Source organism: Zingiber officinale, chromosome 6A, assembly GCF_018446385.1.
Source record: "Zingiber officinale cultivar Zhangliang chromosome 6A, Zo_v1.1, whole genome shotgun sequence".
NCBI lineage: Eukaryota > Viridiplantae > Streptophyta > Magnoliopsida > Zingiberales > Zingiberaceae > Zingiber > Zingiber officinale.
Window position 1 is genome coordinate 133,762,106 of NC_055997.1, and position 15,736 is coordinate 133,777,841.

General features: G+C 49.1%; 1 protein-coding gene across 3 annotated transcripts in view; it reads right to left on the minus strand.

Annotated features, from left to right (window-relative positions):
- LOC121998224 (beta-glucosidase 24-like) overlaps positions 1 to 15,736 on the minus strand; it is a 43,408-nt gene that overhangs the window by 15,899 nt on the left and 11,773 nt on the right. The window lies entirely within an intron of this gene.

Below are 15,736 nucleotides of genomic sequence, written 5' to 3' on the forward strand. Positions count from 1 at the left end.
ATCTTGGTACATGCTTGATTTATTGATTGGTTTGCATCTCATGTATATTTTACCTGTTTATACATGCTTATAGGGTAGTGATATACCATGCTTTACCATGTTCAGGACCTAGGTTTTATACCTTCTGTGTACCTTTGGATTGTTTTGATTCGTTGACCTATGATGCATTTTTATATACATGTGGATTAGGTCAGGATATTTTGTGGTTAGTGCCATGCACCATTTGCATGATTGCATGCTGTGCGATAGTCCACTCCATTATTGTTGAGCACATCGCCAGTTACATGGATCTGCACACACCACCACTCATGGGTTAGTGGTCGATTCAGGCTGAGTGTGTTGCAGCAGGGACTCTGTTAGGCACTGTTGGTCCGCTCATGGGTAGTGTGACACAACGTGTTATCCGGCAGGGATTCCTCCCCGTCTTTGAGTACCGGGAGATGAGAGCATTGCGCTCCCCCATTTATGATTTGGGGTAGGAGGATAGGTGTACTCCGACAGCATCCCGTCCACTCGGTCACTCATCAGGAGTAGTGACGACAGAGTGCACGGTTGTCACAGCCCTACCCACTCGGCCTCACTATTATGTGTGAGATGATCGATTGGCGTCAGGGGTGACCAGGACGCATCATTGGCATCATATGCATGATGCATTTATTGTTTGTGTTTGTGCTTGCTGCATTTATATGCTGCATATTGTTTGGATACCTATGTTTGACATGCATACATGATTCCTATACCACTCGGACTGTTTGTCCTTATACTCAGGTCCTGGTTAGTACAGTTCCTCTCCTGTTTACTTCAGATGCAAATTTTTATCTTTCTTATATTAGGAGACTGTACGCATGATTAGTGTTAGGTGTTATTTCTTTACTTTGCATATCAATTGTACCTGCTGAGTGTTGGATTCACCCCGCCTCCATTATTGTTATATTTCTGGTTGATGCTGTCGGGAGAGAGAGTTCCAGTTGCTAGTCCCCTGCAGACCATCAGCTATAGTTATCTTTGGTTTTGTTTATGCTTCTCATTTGACTATGTTTTAGACTTGGTTGATTTGATACTTGGATATTTTATTTTAGCTTTGCTCTATCAGACTTTGTTTTAGTCTTATTTTGGATTTTACATATGGATATTGTATGGAATCCTTTCGTTTTGATGGACTTTTGGTATGATTTGGATTTTATTCTACTACATGCCTGCCTGGATGGCAGAAGAGGTGAGTTCGCCGGATTTGAGCTTTACGAGTGTAGTTGAGTAGGGTGGATTTCGAGTCAGAGTACTATTGTTTGTGATTACTATTATTAACTGCGTGGTTGTGACAGCTAGAGGCTGAATATCTATATAAACTGCGTGGTGATTGTTTTTATTTATTGTTATTATTCCAGCCGCCTGTGGCTGAGGTATATGAGGATGTAGAAAAGTTTCAGATTGTCCACCGTACAGGGGAGATGCTGTCGAAATTTTCTCAGACAGGGACTCCTCTGGGGCGTGACATTGAAGGCCAAGACTAGGAGTGTATCAACAAGATCAGTAACCTCGTTCAATGCCCCATATATAGAGAGGAAAGAGTTGATCACTAGACAACTCATTCCCTGCATAATAGTCGACTGGTGCAACCGTTGGACACAACCAACGACTACTTAGTAGAATCAGGGTTTCTGCCAACAGTCTCTAATGGTTGCTTACCAGTCGACTGATGAAAGTACCAGTCGACTGGTCACTGCTGGCTGAGCGAACAGAATGCTTCTGTTCGCTCCCAGTAGACTGCATAATCGACTGGACCAGTTGACTGCAACTTCTGTCAGTTGACTGGTCTTGGTTACACACTCACACTCATCCTTTTCAGAGTCGCCCTTGAAGCCCTCTTCCTTGGTCTTCGTCCCTCAGATGCACCCGAGCTCGCGGCTCCTCTCCATGCCATCCTTCACATTGCCTTGAAGCTCGCTTCCTTTGGCTTCACTCCGTTGCTCCTCGTCCAGCGGTCCCTCGGATGCCTTCCTCATCATCATTCACCGTCTCAAGGACCCGAGCCCTAAGATGAGCTTCCCAAGCTGTCGCACCAAGCTTCTCATGTGTGTTTTACCAAGTCCTGCATAACTCAAACACACATATCAAACCAATATGAAAGCCTAACTTAAACTCTTTGGCACACACAGATCAAAATCATGATCGTACTGATCAAACCTAGGTCGATTGCACCAACACATGCATCAAAGGTAATAATCATATTCACTAGAATACTTACCAGAGTAGTTTTGCATTCACATAGATATATGGAGGAATCAATTTCTACTACATTTTAAATTTATTTTTCACTATAAATCCCAACAGACTAAGTCTACCCTATATAGTCTATCCTGTGCACAAGGGGGCAAATGTTAGAGGGGCATCGGAGTGGTCCGACAAAGTTCCTTCGATGCTCAAGTCAATAACATGTATTAATTGATAAAAGAAATGAAAAGGAGAAAAAGGAGAGCCCCTTGGCAAAAATCCAACATAAATCCCTTATGGTATTTATAGCTGTAGATTAAAAAAAATTTATAGAAACCATAGCCATAATCTCCTAGAAACAACCCAAATATCTCATCCATTAATCTCGTTATCATAATTGTCTCCATAAATACCACCATTAGGCCATTAGTGGCCATTGTATCCATAGATGGTGAATGTGGATCATATTTGCTAGTGATTAATAATTGCTCATATTAGAGAGCTTGGACTAAAGAGCTCAGACTAGGTATCTCTGGCAAAATAGCTCAGATTAGAGAACTTGGATTTGAGAACTCAAACGGGATGGTTTAAATTAGAGATCTCAAACTTAAGAGTTCATGATAGAGATCTCAAATTGAAAAGCTCAAACTTGAGAATGGGGCTTAGAAGGAGGAGATCGGGAAGAATAGACTAGGAGCCTAGACTACAGAGCTCTAAGCTTAGGCTAAAGAGCTCAAATTAGAGAGCTTGGACTGGAAAGCTCGAGCTAGAGGACTCGACTAGAGATCTCATAATGACTTGACTCAAAAGTTCAGTCTCTTGATGTTGACATGGAATAAGACAATGTAAGCATGGTACCTAGGTGAGGTGACTACCAAGGGTATCACTGGTCCCTCCATTTAAGTCGAGTCAAGGAGACAAGGTGTAAGAGACCCGACCAAGATATATAAGTTTGTAGGGTGCTAAAGTGGTCCTTTGCACAATAGGGCGAAGTTGTTGGAGTAATGAAGAGGCTTTGATGAGTCTCCCTCCTAAAAACTTTATGCTCAAATAGATTTTGTAATGTATAATATGTGAACTTTGAATAAGGAAATTGTTGGGATGAAGAAAAATGATTGTATTAAATTAATGGAACCTGGTGTGGAGAAGTAGACCCTAGAACCACAAGGGCAAATGAGAAAAGCTTGATCCCAAGACGAGGTTGAGGAGAGAAACATTCGAAGGTTGAACCCCAAAATCATAGGGGCAAAGCAAGAAAGCTTAATCCCAAGATGAGGTTTGGGAGAGACATCGGAATGTTAACCCTAGATTCATAGGGAATGAAAAGGAGAGCCCTTGGCAGAAGTCCAACATCAATCCCCTTTGGTATTTATAGTTGTAGATTAAAAGAAACTTATAGAAACCATGACGACAATCTTCTAGAAATGATCCAACTATCTCATCCATTAATCTCGTTTCATAATTGTCTCCATAAATGCCACTATTAGGCCCTAAGTGGCCATTGTAGCCATAGATGTTGAAAGTGGATCATACTTACTAGTGATTAATAATTGCTCATATTAGAGAGCTTGGACTAAAGAGCTCGGACCGGAGATCTCGGGCAAAATAGCTCGGATTAGAGAACTTGGATTTGATAACTCAAACTGGATGGTTTGAATTAGAGAGATGGATTAGAGATTTCAAACTTAAGATTTCATGATAGAGATCTCAAATTGAAAATATCAAACTCAAGAATGGAGCTCAGGAGGAGGAGATCGGAAAACTCAGACTACTTGGACTGGAAAGCTCAAGCTGGAGGACTCGACTTGAGAGCTCATAATGACTTGACTCGAAAGTTCAGTCTCTTGATGTGGACATGGAAGAAGACAATGTAAGCATGGTACCTAGGTGAGGTAACTACCAAGGGTATCACTAGTCCCCCCATTTAAGTCGAGTCAAGGAGACAAGGTTTATGAGACCCAATCAAGATATATAAGTTTGTAGGGTGCTAAAGTGGTCCTTAGAGCAATAGGAATAAGTTGTTGGTGTAACGAAGAGGCTTTGATGAGTCTCCCTTCTAAAATCTTTATGCTCAAATAGATTTTGTAATGTATAATATGTGAACTTTGAATAAGAAAATTGTTGGGATGAAGAATAATAATTGTATTAAATTAATGGAACATTGTGTGGAGAAGTAGACCGTAGAGCCACAAGGGCAAACGAGGAAAGCTTGATCCTAAGACGAGGCCGAGGAGAGAAACATTCGAAGGTTGAACCCCAAAATCATAGGGCCAAAGCAAGAAAGCTTAGTCCCAAGATGAGGTAAGGGGCAAACATCAGAATGCCCTAGATCCATAGGGACCAAGGAGAGATAATAACTTGATCCAAAGAGCTAGGTAAACCACTGAGGTCTAAGAAAGATAATAAGAGCCCGATCTAGCAACTTGAGTAGATCTCTGAGGTTAGGTTCAAAAAAGAATTAAGTTCTTGAGAATTGGATGAACCTCTAAATCCAATGAGAGATAATAAGAAAAACTTGATCCTGTGAACTAGGGGGCCTTTAAGGTCGAGGAGACAATAAGAATTCAATCCTATGACCAAGCAGACCTTTAATGTTTGAGAAAGATAATAAGAAGAACTTGATTCCATAACCTAGAGGACCTCTAAGGTTGGGGAGAAAATAAGATCCTGAGATCTAGGTGGATTTCTGAGATCTAGAAGAGATACTAAGAAGAGCTCGATCTCATGACCTAAGCAAAGCCTTGAAGTCAGGAAGAGGAAAAAAAATAGATCCTTTGAGGTCGAGAAGAGAATAATAATTCAATCCCAACAGTTGGTTGGATCTTTGAGGTCTAGGAGATATAATAAGAAGAACTTGAACCTAGGGAAGTATAAGAACTCAATCTGAGTCTTAGCTAGATCTCTACGGTCTGGGAGAGATAATAAGATGAATATGATCTTTCAAGTTGGGATAGAAATAAAAACTTAATTTATGACCTGAGAATATCTATGAGGTTTGGGAGAGAATATCTGAAGAAGAGATAATAAGAATAGATGGATCCTAAGACCTATGTGTTAGTGTAATCAGCTTCTAAGGCTTCGATGTTTGACAATATACTTATATTTGGTCAACTTTGACAAAGGATTGATCCAAATAGGATTAAATGTTTTTAAGTAAGATAAGTGTGAAGTCTAGTCAAATCAAGATTAACTGGATGACTAGAAAATAGAAGTATAATTAGGTCAAGGTTAATCAGATGACCAACAAGGGTAAAGTATAGTCAAGTCAAGGTTGACATGATGACTAGTGATCCGGTAGTAAGAGCGGGCCCCCCCTTCTCTTGCAAAGTCAACGCCAAGTGGAAGTCACCGGAACAGCCTCCCACCCAGAGGAGAGTGTGGTCCGACCGGACGGACGGCCATAGATGGCCGGTCCGACTGGACTGCCGGCCGGCCGATGGAATCGAGTACCCGGAAGGGTCCGGCCGGTTTGCACTCATAGTTGGTAGGCACCCTGTCAAATCGGGGTTCCGACGCTCAGTTAAAAAGGTCATGGACCGAGCTGACCTTTTGATCGATCACAGTCATAAAGCACCCCTGTTTGTTAGTCTCCACAAAGCACAAGTAAACCACTGCGGATGTCCGGTCGGATGTTTAGGTATCTTTCCGCTCGGACTACAAGTTTGGAGCAAAGGAAAGGGCCAGAGGATTTCTTTCTCTGACAACCTGTAGGTTTCACGTGTGTGTCATGCTCCAAATCTTGTGACAGGGGATTCTGCTGTCCCATCGAGGGCATGCTTTGACTGTAGCGATATGGGTCAGGTAAACTTTCTGACAGCCGCATACCTAGGATAGGACAGGGGACACTTATGCACCTTGGTACGCGTGCCCAAACCTTTCACAGCTCTATATAAAGAACCTCAGGTTTCATCGACAGGGAGAGGCTGGTATGTACTCTGAGACTTCTGGAGCCACCTTGTTCATCGTGATTTACCTGACTTGAGCGTCGGAGGGTCGTCGCTGGGAATCCCCTTCCCGGCTCGACTTCTGTGCAGGATAGCCGGAGCATCTCGACACTAGTTGGAGACCTACATCAGCGAGCCTTGGAGCGTCACGTGCCCAGCGTCTGTTGACTTCTGGTTCGGACAGGATCAAATTGGCGCCGTCTGTGGGAACGCTCCTGCATCCGAGCAGAGACAATGGACGAGGCTGGACGACAGCACACGGTGACGCTTTCAAGGGAGGAACTCGACGCTCTGGTCGAGATAAGGGCCGCCAAACTCGTGGAGCAAAAGCAAAAAGCATCCGCCGAGCGGGCGGAGCAACAAGCAACGTCCGCGTCGGGGGGCCGAGCGGAAGCACCTCCAGCCACCGTCGCATTCCACCGGGCCTTATTTCGCACCCCTGGAGCCACGCCAGCCCGAAGAGATATAGGATCTTCCTCAGATGAAATGCCAAGGCGGGATGACAGGAAGGGGAAAGCTCCCCGGACGGACTCATCTCCCGAGCGGACCAACCGCCAATTTTCGGAAGCCATTCTGCGAGATCCTCTGCCCAAGCACTACGTGCCCCCTACGATCGGCGAGTATAATGGAACAACGGACCCGGATGATCATTTGGGTAAGTTTGATAATACCGCCACGCTCCACCAATACACCGATGGAGTGAAGTGCCGAGTCTTCCTTACCACGCTCTTGGGATCGGCCACGGTGGTTCCAGATCACGGACGGATCCATCACCGACTTCAGGACTTAACGGCCTTCCTCCATCACTTCGCCAGCAGTTATCGAAAACAAGCGTTAGCTTGTTCGCCATCAACAAGAACCAAAAGAATCGCTCGAGCTTACATCCAATGATTCAACCAAGTGGCGATGGACATCCCAATGACCACATCGGAAACGATGATGAACGCCTTCACACAAGGCCTTGTTGATGGGGACTTCTTCCGGTCGCTCCGAAAGCCGCCCGAGACTATGGTCACATGCTACATCGGGCGAATACATAAACGTGGAAGAAGCGCAAGCCGCTCGGAAAAAGAAGTTCCAACCGAGCGTTCATGCTGAGCGGAAGCAGCACTCCGCTCAGCAACCACCTAGAGGACCAAGGGCTGAAGCAATTCGATCTCCCCACACCAGATCGCACGTGCAAGAAGTGGCTGCCGCTCGGCCCAAGCCAAAGAAGAGGTGGACCCCAATGTTCTGCAAATTCCACAAAACGGATACGCACAACACGAGGGATTGCCGAAGCCTTCCCTTTGTGTCCAATCCTGTTCCCGGAGCCGAACGACGGTCTCCTCCCCTCCACACGAGGCAAAGGACCCAGGAAGCCGACCGGACCCGCATAGAGAGGCGACATCACCATACGTCCGATCGGCATAGATCCCCAAGACAGGAGAGTCGCCGGACGTCCAGGGAACGGTCCCGACCATCCACTCGGGAGGAAGAAAACAGAGCAATACTCCCGGGCGAAATCAACGTTATTGCTGGTGGGCCGACCGGAGGAGACTCCAACCGAGCAAGAAAGGCGGCGTTCGGCAGCTGCAGATCCATACGGTCGGCTGTAGCCAAGAGCGGGCAAGTGGACCGAAATCACTGGGCCCGGAGACTTGGAAGGAGTAGAAGTACCCCACGACGCTGCTCATTAAAGCGGTAATAGCAAATTACACCATTCACATATTTGTTGACACAGGAGCTCGGTCAACATACTATTCAAGAAGGCGTTCGATCAGCTGCAAAGCCGAGCTGCTTCAATGACGACCCGCTCTACGGGTTTACGAGCAATGAACCGGTCGGACAAATCCGGTTGGCCACCTCACGGGAGAAGAGCCGCTCGGAGGACCAGGACAAAAACTGTGGTGGTTGACTCTCCCTCATCCTACAACGTCATTTTGGGACGACCGGCGAATTCCGAGCGGTTGTCTCAACCTTCCACCGAAGATAAAATTTCCGTGGAGGACAAAGTTGGAGAAGTGCGGGAGATCAACTAGCAGCTCGGCGTTGCTATATAGAGATGATCCGAGCGAAGCTTCTTCCGCTCCCCGAATCGAGGTACACGCCATAACCGAGAAACCTCCTGCTTTAATTTATGCTGAAAAGGAGGCAGTTAAGATCCATCCGAACCGCTAGGAGGCCACCACTTTAATCGCCTCGGCTCTAGAGGACAAACAGAAGACGAAGCTGCTCAAATGCCTCCAGCAAAATCATGATGTCTTTGTTTGGTCGCCAAACGAGTTGCCCGGAATTTCGCCTAGCCTAGCGCAACATGAGTTGCATGTCCGACCTGACGCTCGGCCAGTAAAGCAGAAAAAAAGAGATTTTAGCGCGAGCGTAATGCCATAATCCGGCGGAAGTAGAGAAACTGGAGGCCTACCACACGCGAGGTGCGTTCCCGAGTGGCTAACGTGGTATTGGTCTCCAAGCCGGGCAACAAGCGTTGCATTGACTTCGGGACTTAAACAAAGCATGTCCCAAAGATTTTTATCCTCTGCCCCGGATAGATCAGCTGGTGGACTCTACGGTCGGTTGTGAGTTAATTGCATGCTCGACGCCTACCGGGGCTATCACCTGTCGCTCGCCCGCGAAGATCAAGAAAAGGTGAGCTTCGTGACAGCCGATGTAATGCCGTTCGGATTGAAGAATGCCGGGGCCACCTATCAGCGCTTGATGAACAAGGTATTCAAGGAGCAGATCGGGCGGAACCTGGAAGTTTACGTGGACGACATTCTTATCAAATCCGTCCGAGCGGCCGATCTTTTCAAGGATATGGAAGAAACCTTCCGAACACTGCGCAAATATGGAGTCAAGCTAAATCCCCAGAAATGCCTGTTCGGAGCTAAAGGAGGGCGTTTCTTGGGGTATATAGTGACCGAGCGGGGGATCGAAGCAAATCCCAACAAGGTGAAAGCTCTGCAAGACATGCTTCCTCCCAGAAACACAAGGGAAGTGCAACGGTTGACCGGTCGGATAACTGCTTTGTCCAGATTCATCTCCAAAACTGCCGACCGGAGCCTGCCATTCTTCAAGATCCTACGCAGAGCTACTAAGTTCCAGTGGAACGAAGAGTGTGACCGAGCATTTGAAGAGTTGAAAACATATCTGAATTCCCTGCCTGTACTGGCCAAGCCGATCGGAGGTGAGTCACTGTATATGTATTTGTCGTCAACTGAACATGCTGTAGGCTCAGCACTTGTGAGGGCGAGCGGCGAAGAGCAGCCGGTGAAAGATGTTGAATCTCGCTACACCGGGCTCGAGAAGTTGGCCTTTGCATTGGTTCTAGCCGCTCGGCGCCTTCGACCGTATTTCTTGGCCCACACAATCATTGTCCTGACGAACAGTCCACTCGGAAGAGTCCTGTTGAATCCAGAAGCGTCCGGACGGCTTATCAAGTGGACGACAGAATTAAGCGAGTTTGACATCCAGTACCAGCCCCGCTCGGCGATTAAAGCCCAATCCTTGGCTGATTTTGTGACCGAAGTGCAGAGGCCCGAGCCGGAAGCTCTGTGGAAGATATATGTGGATGGGTCTTCCACTCGACTCGGAAGCGGGATTGGGATATTACTTATCTCACCGCAAGAAGAAAAGATGCACCTATCCGTCCGGCTGGACTACAAGGCCACCAACAATGAGGCAGAGTATGAGGCCCTTATAGCCGGATTACAGGCGGCACGACATGTGGGGGCCGGTCGGGTAACTCTCTATTCGGATTCACAGTTGGCCGCTCAGCAACTTTCCGGCACCTTTGAAATCAACTGTGTTCGGCTTAAACTCTACGCTGAGGCCTTTGAGAAACTCAAAGCTACTTTCCGAGAGGTGCTTATTCAGAAGATTCCCCGAACGGAGAACCAGGCGGCCGATGAGTTGGCCAAACTCGCGAGCTCAATAACGCCGATCGCCATTCAGCAGCCAATTGAAAAAACGCTGATGGTGGCGCATGTCGACCGGATGCAAGGCCTCGCGTTTCCAAGTGACTGGAGGACACCTATTATAGAATTCCTCCGTTCGGGCACCACACCATCCGATGAATATGCAGTGGCTCCTCGGAAGAAGAGCCGGTCGGTTTACACTCATCGGAGATCGACTTTACAAGAAAGCTTTCTCGCCTCTGCTAAAATGTGTAAGCTCGGAGGACTCGACATCCTCCGGGAAGTACATCAAGGATCATGTGGAGGTCATCCGGGCGGATCGTTAGCCAAGAAGATCCTTTTGGCCGGATACTTTGGCCAACTTTACAAGCGAATGCTGCTCACTGTAAGAACACGCCTTTCATGCCGAAGTATCACAACTTCTCCCACCGACCGTGCAGAGGAGATGAAGGCATCAACCATCTCATGTCCGTTCGATCGGTGGGGAATGGATATTGTAGGTCCATTTCCGATGGCGATCGGGCAGAGGAAATTTTTGCTAGTGGCGGTAGACTATTTCTCCAAGTGGGTGGAGGCCGAGCCACTGGCAAAGATCACTGAGCAAATGGTTAAAAATTCATTTGGCAAGACATCATTTGTCGGTTCGGCATCCCTCGCCGATTGGTGTCCGACAACGGGCGGCAGTTCACAGGGAAGATGTTGGAGGATTGGTGCCAAAGCTACGGCATTGAGCAACATTTCACGTCCGTGGCCTATCCTCAGAGCAACGGTCAAGCTGAAGTCGCCAACCGGGAAATTCTTCGTATTCTGCGCACTCGGCTCGACCATTTGGGAGGGAGTTGGCCGGACGAGGTGCCGAGCGTCTTGTGGGCTATCCGAACGACGCCAAAAGAAGGGACGGGAGTCACACCGTTCCATTTGGTATATGGCGGTGAGGCTGTCATACCGGTCGAAGTAGGCGTTGAGCCAGGAAGAAAAGATGCACCTATCCGTCCGGCTGGACTACAAGGCCACCAACAATGAGGCAGAGTATGAGGCCCTTATAGCCGGATTACAGGCGGCACGACATGTGGGGGCCGGTCGGGTAACTCTCTATTCGGATTCACAGTTGGCCGCTCAGCAACTTTCCGGCCATGGGCAGGCCCTTTCAAAATCATCGAGAAGCTCCGCTCGGGCGCGTATTATCTGGAGGAAGACGGACGGCAGCTAGATAGACCGTGGAGCGCGAACCACCTCCAGCCTTACCGGGCAGGGTGAAAGGTGTATCACTGTAAATCACCCTGTGTATTTCATTTTTCGACTAAATACTTGAAATGCAGAGATGAAAAGTCAAAGGAGCGAATATAAGGCATTATCATCGTAGCGCGAAGGCCCCCAGGCCGATCGGCCGGGAGGTTTATGTGGTTAGACTTGTAAGCAAATAACCCGTGCCGTTCGGCCGGAATTAAATTGGTCAAGCCAAACGCTCGAAGATCGAAGGCCCCGTACCCTTCGAACGGAGGTATATTATCCGAGCCAAAATACTCGATGAAGTAGATCCTGAGCCGTGCGGCCAGGAGGGCATCATCCAAGCTGGGGGAAAGGCGAAGAGCAACTCCGAACGGAAGTGTCAAAATTAGCCTTGACGGCCGTCTAGCCCAGACGTTAAACCGCAGAGCCGCGCCGACCGGCTATAAATATCCGCGCCGACGAGCTCCGTCGTTAAAGATCGAGAGCCGCGCCGACCGGCTATAAATATCCGCGCCGACGAGCACCGTCGTTAAAAATCAAGAGACGAGCCGGCGTCTATAAACCCTCCGAGCGGAATACCGACGAGCTCCGTCGTTAAAGATTGCGGTCACGGCCGACCGGCTATAAATATCCGCGCCGACGAGCACCGTCGTTAAAAATCAAGAGACGAGCCGGCGTCTATAAACCCTCCGAGCGGAATACCGACGAGCTCCGTCGTTAAAGATCGAGAGCCGCGCCGACCGGCTATAAATATCCGCGCCGACGAGCACCGTCGTTAAAAATCAAGAGACGAGCCGGCGTCTATAAACCCTCCGAGCGGAATACCGACGAGCTCCGTCGTTAAAGATCGAGAGCCGCGCCGACCGGCTATAAATATCCGCGCCGACGAGCACCGTCGTTAAAAATCAAGAGACGAGCCGGCGTCTATAAATAATCCGAGCGGAATATCGTCGACACTGCGATTATTCGTATTCCCCGCCGATTGTCAGACCGAAGCTATTTTCCGATCGGACTCGAGGTATAAAAGGTTCGGATCGGCTTATAGCGAGCGATTCTGGCTAGCAGCCCAGATTGATATTCGGCCGGACGGAAGAGCTGGGGAAAACACTTCATTCTGGAAGAATGCACCTCGAATGCCCAAGGTATGATGTGATAGAAGACGAGCGGACCGTACAAGTGTTAGCCAGGGAACAGTGCAAAAAGATAGAGTACACGAAAGGAAAGCATTTCATTAAAATTAGAACCTTAGGTCGAGTGGCCTAAGTACAAAAAGGTTCATGTTCAGCCGAGTGGCGAAATTACAAAAATTACTCGATGTAGTCGTAGAGGTCCCTCGGAATGTTGCTCAGGAGCTCCACTTGATCGCCGGCTGGAATATTGGTGGACTCGGAAGAAGGCCCTTCGACTTGAGATAGGTCATAGTGGCGAAAGTCGAGTACATCCGCTCGCAAATTTTCTCCGAGAACTCGGCGATCGGATGTAACTTGTCGGAGAGCGGCGACTCGGCTCGGCTCGGCATCCCGGTATTCCTTGAAGGTTGCCCGGAGCTTGTCGGGGCCTCATTCGGACGTTCAATCTTCTCGCATCGGTAGGCGAGCTGCCTTCTCCGATCGAGCCGTCGGCTCCTTTATCTTCAACTCCGCCCCGGGCCTCCACGTTTTCTTCTCGGATCGGAGATGGCCGTGTTCTTCCGAGTGGTGGCGAGTTATCTTTGTGTCGACTTAACCTGTCGCTCGGACTCGGCTAGGGCGTGGGCACGATCACTGTTTTCTTCTGCTCAGCAGCCAGCGAGTTTGAGTTTTCTTCACTCTTTTGCAGCTCGGAGTAGGAAGGTCCTTGGGAGCCGCTCGGACCACCTGCCGCCCGCAATTGCCTTATCTCCTCGTCCGCCATAGCCAGACGGTTGGAAACTGCTATCTCTTCCACCCACCTCTGAAACGAAGGCGCAGTTGTTAGAAGCCGAGCGGAAATATTTTAGGTAAAACAAAAACAAAAACAACGAAGAACTTACCCCCAGCTTGCATGTGGCTGTTGGCTAAGTTCGGAGAGGGATCATTGCTACTCAGCGTCGGCCCACATCTCGGCGAGGGCCCTTTCAAAGTAACGGTGTGCTCGAGCGCGGGTCACCGCAAAGGCAACTCTTGATCGGAAGATGAAGAGTAACCCGTATTGTGCGTGCCCGACCGGGATCAGAAGCGGGCGCAGAAGACCGCGAATGGATGGTCGAACGCGTTGGACCGAACGCAGCGGGGAGAGTGTCGACGGAGTGGCCTCGGCCGGTCGTCGTCGAAGGCGTCCGGTCCGATGAAATGGTCTCGGCCTTTCGCAGCGATCGGTGGGCCGGTCGGAGGGTTGGACCGCGGAGGTAGCGTAGTGGGGTCTCCACTCGGCGTCTCTTTTGCGGGCTGATCCTCCTCCCGAACGGACCCTTCCTCGGGGCCGTTGGTTCCCTGGAGGGTAGCGCCGCTGTCCACATGCTGTTGAGAGGCGGCCGATTCAGCTGGGTGCCGCTTTCTCCTTCGTGAGAACCGACCGACTGAATACCCAGCGCTTTCATGCCACGGCCTCCAGTACCGTGCCTTTCTCTTTAGAACGCCGCCATCAAGTCCATGATCACCGGCGGAAAGAAAAGAAATCGATTAGCAATTAAAGCAAGTGCCAAAGCAAAGTTCTTACCGAAGCCGGTCGGAAGTGGGGTCCGTATAGGACTCAGCCCAAAAATGTACATCACTCCCTCGTGAAGAAGCTTGTTGATGTCAAGTCGTAGACCGGCTAGTACATTTGCGGCGTGAAGATAGTCCGGTCGGGTCTTGAATTTCTTCAGTTCGGGAGGGGGAGGTAGACTGACTTGCCACTGGGTCGGAAAGTTTGGCTGACTGGGCATGCGGAGGTAGAAATAATAGTCCTTCCAATGTTTATTGGAAGTGGGTAGTTTATTGAAGAAGACCAAACCGGGCCGAGCTTGGAACATAAAGGTGCCCGGCTCGGCTTGCTTAGGATAATAGAAATAAAAGAAGACCTCCGGTCGGAGGGGAATGTTGTGAATCTTGAACAAAACGACAACGCCGCAGAGGAGACGGAAGGTGTTTGGTACTAAACTTCCGAGCGGCACGCCAAAATAATTGCAGACGTCTGCTATAAAAGGATGGACGGGGAACCGCAGACCGGCGGTAAATTGGTCGCGAAAGACACAGAAACCACCGCGCGGCGGTCTGTGTGGCCGAGCGGCAGGACCAGCTAGGCGAACTTCGATATCCTCGGGGATTTCGAAATTGTCAGCCAAAATATCAAAATCCCGTTGTTCGAAACGAGATCGCAGGGATTGTTCTTCGGGATGAGAAGAACTGGCCATGATCCGGACAGAAGAAATCAAAAAAGGAAGTTCCAAAGACGAAGGAATGGAATTTCAAAGACTCGAGCTAGGAGAAGAAATACGGATTAGATACCGGAAAGGAAGGAGGAGAGATCTAAAACCTTACTGAGGGGAGATGAATCGAGGAAAGGCGCCGGAGAGCGTCGAAGGCAGCAACAAGATCGCCGGAGCTCCACAGCACAGAGAGCAACAGGCGTGTGAAGGCGAGAAGGAAACGAAGAATTTATAGGGTGAGGGCCGGTCGGCCTCCACCGTCGGATCCAGGTCACGGGAATCAATGCATACATCTAGCCGTTTATTTCGAATTGCTTCGGTCACATCAAAATATCATGCAACCGCCTCCGTACTCTGATGGCATTGCTCCACGTGGCAGTCAATCATTCGGAGCATTTAATGAAGGTATGATCGACATTGATGTCGAAGATTGGCGCAGAACGCAAGGAGATCCGCGAAAGCCATCATTGATTCATTCAAGGATATCTCTACGGCTGACCGGGCGGAGAGTATTAGCATGGAGGAGTCGTTCGGCTAGACTCACAGTCCAGTCAGTCGGACTATTCGCCTCCTTCGACTAGACTTGAAGGGAAGGCAAGTGATCCGGTAGTAAGAGCGGGCCCCCCTGCAAAGTCAACGCCAAGTGGAAGTCACCGGAGCAGCCTCCCACCCGGGGAGAGTGTGGTCCGACCGGACTGCCGGCCGGCCGATGGAATCGAGTACCCGGAAGGGTCCGGCCGGTTTGCACTCATAGTTGGTAGGCACCCTGTCAAATCGGGGTTCCGACGCTCAGTTAAAAAGGTCATGGACCGAGCTGACCTTTTGACCGATCACAGTCATAAAGCACCCCTGTTTGTTAGTCTCCACAAAGCACAAGTAAACCACTGCGGATGTCCGGTCGGATGTTTAGGTCTCTTTCCGCTCGGACTACAAGTTTGGAGCAAAGGAAAGGGCCAGAGGATTTCTTTCTCTGACAACCTGTAGGTTTCACGTGTGTGTCATGCTCCAAATCTTGTGACAGGGGATTCTGCTGTCCCATCGAGGGCATGCTTTGACTGTAGCGATATGGGTCAGGTAAACTTTCTGAC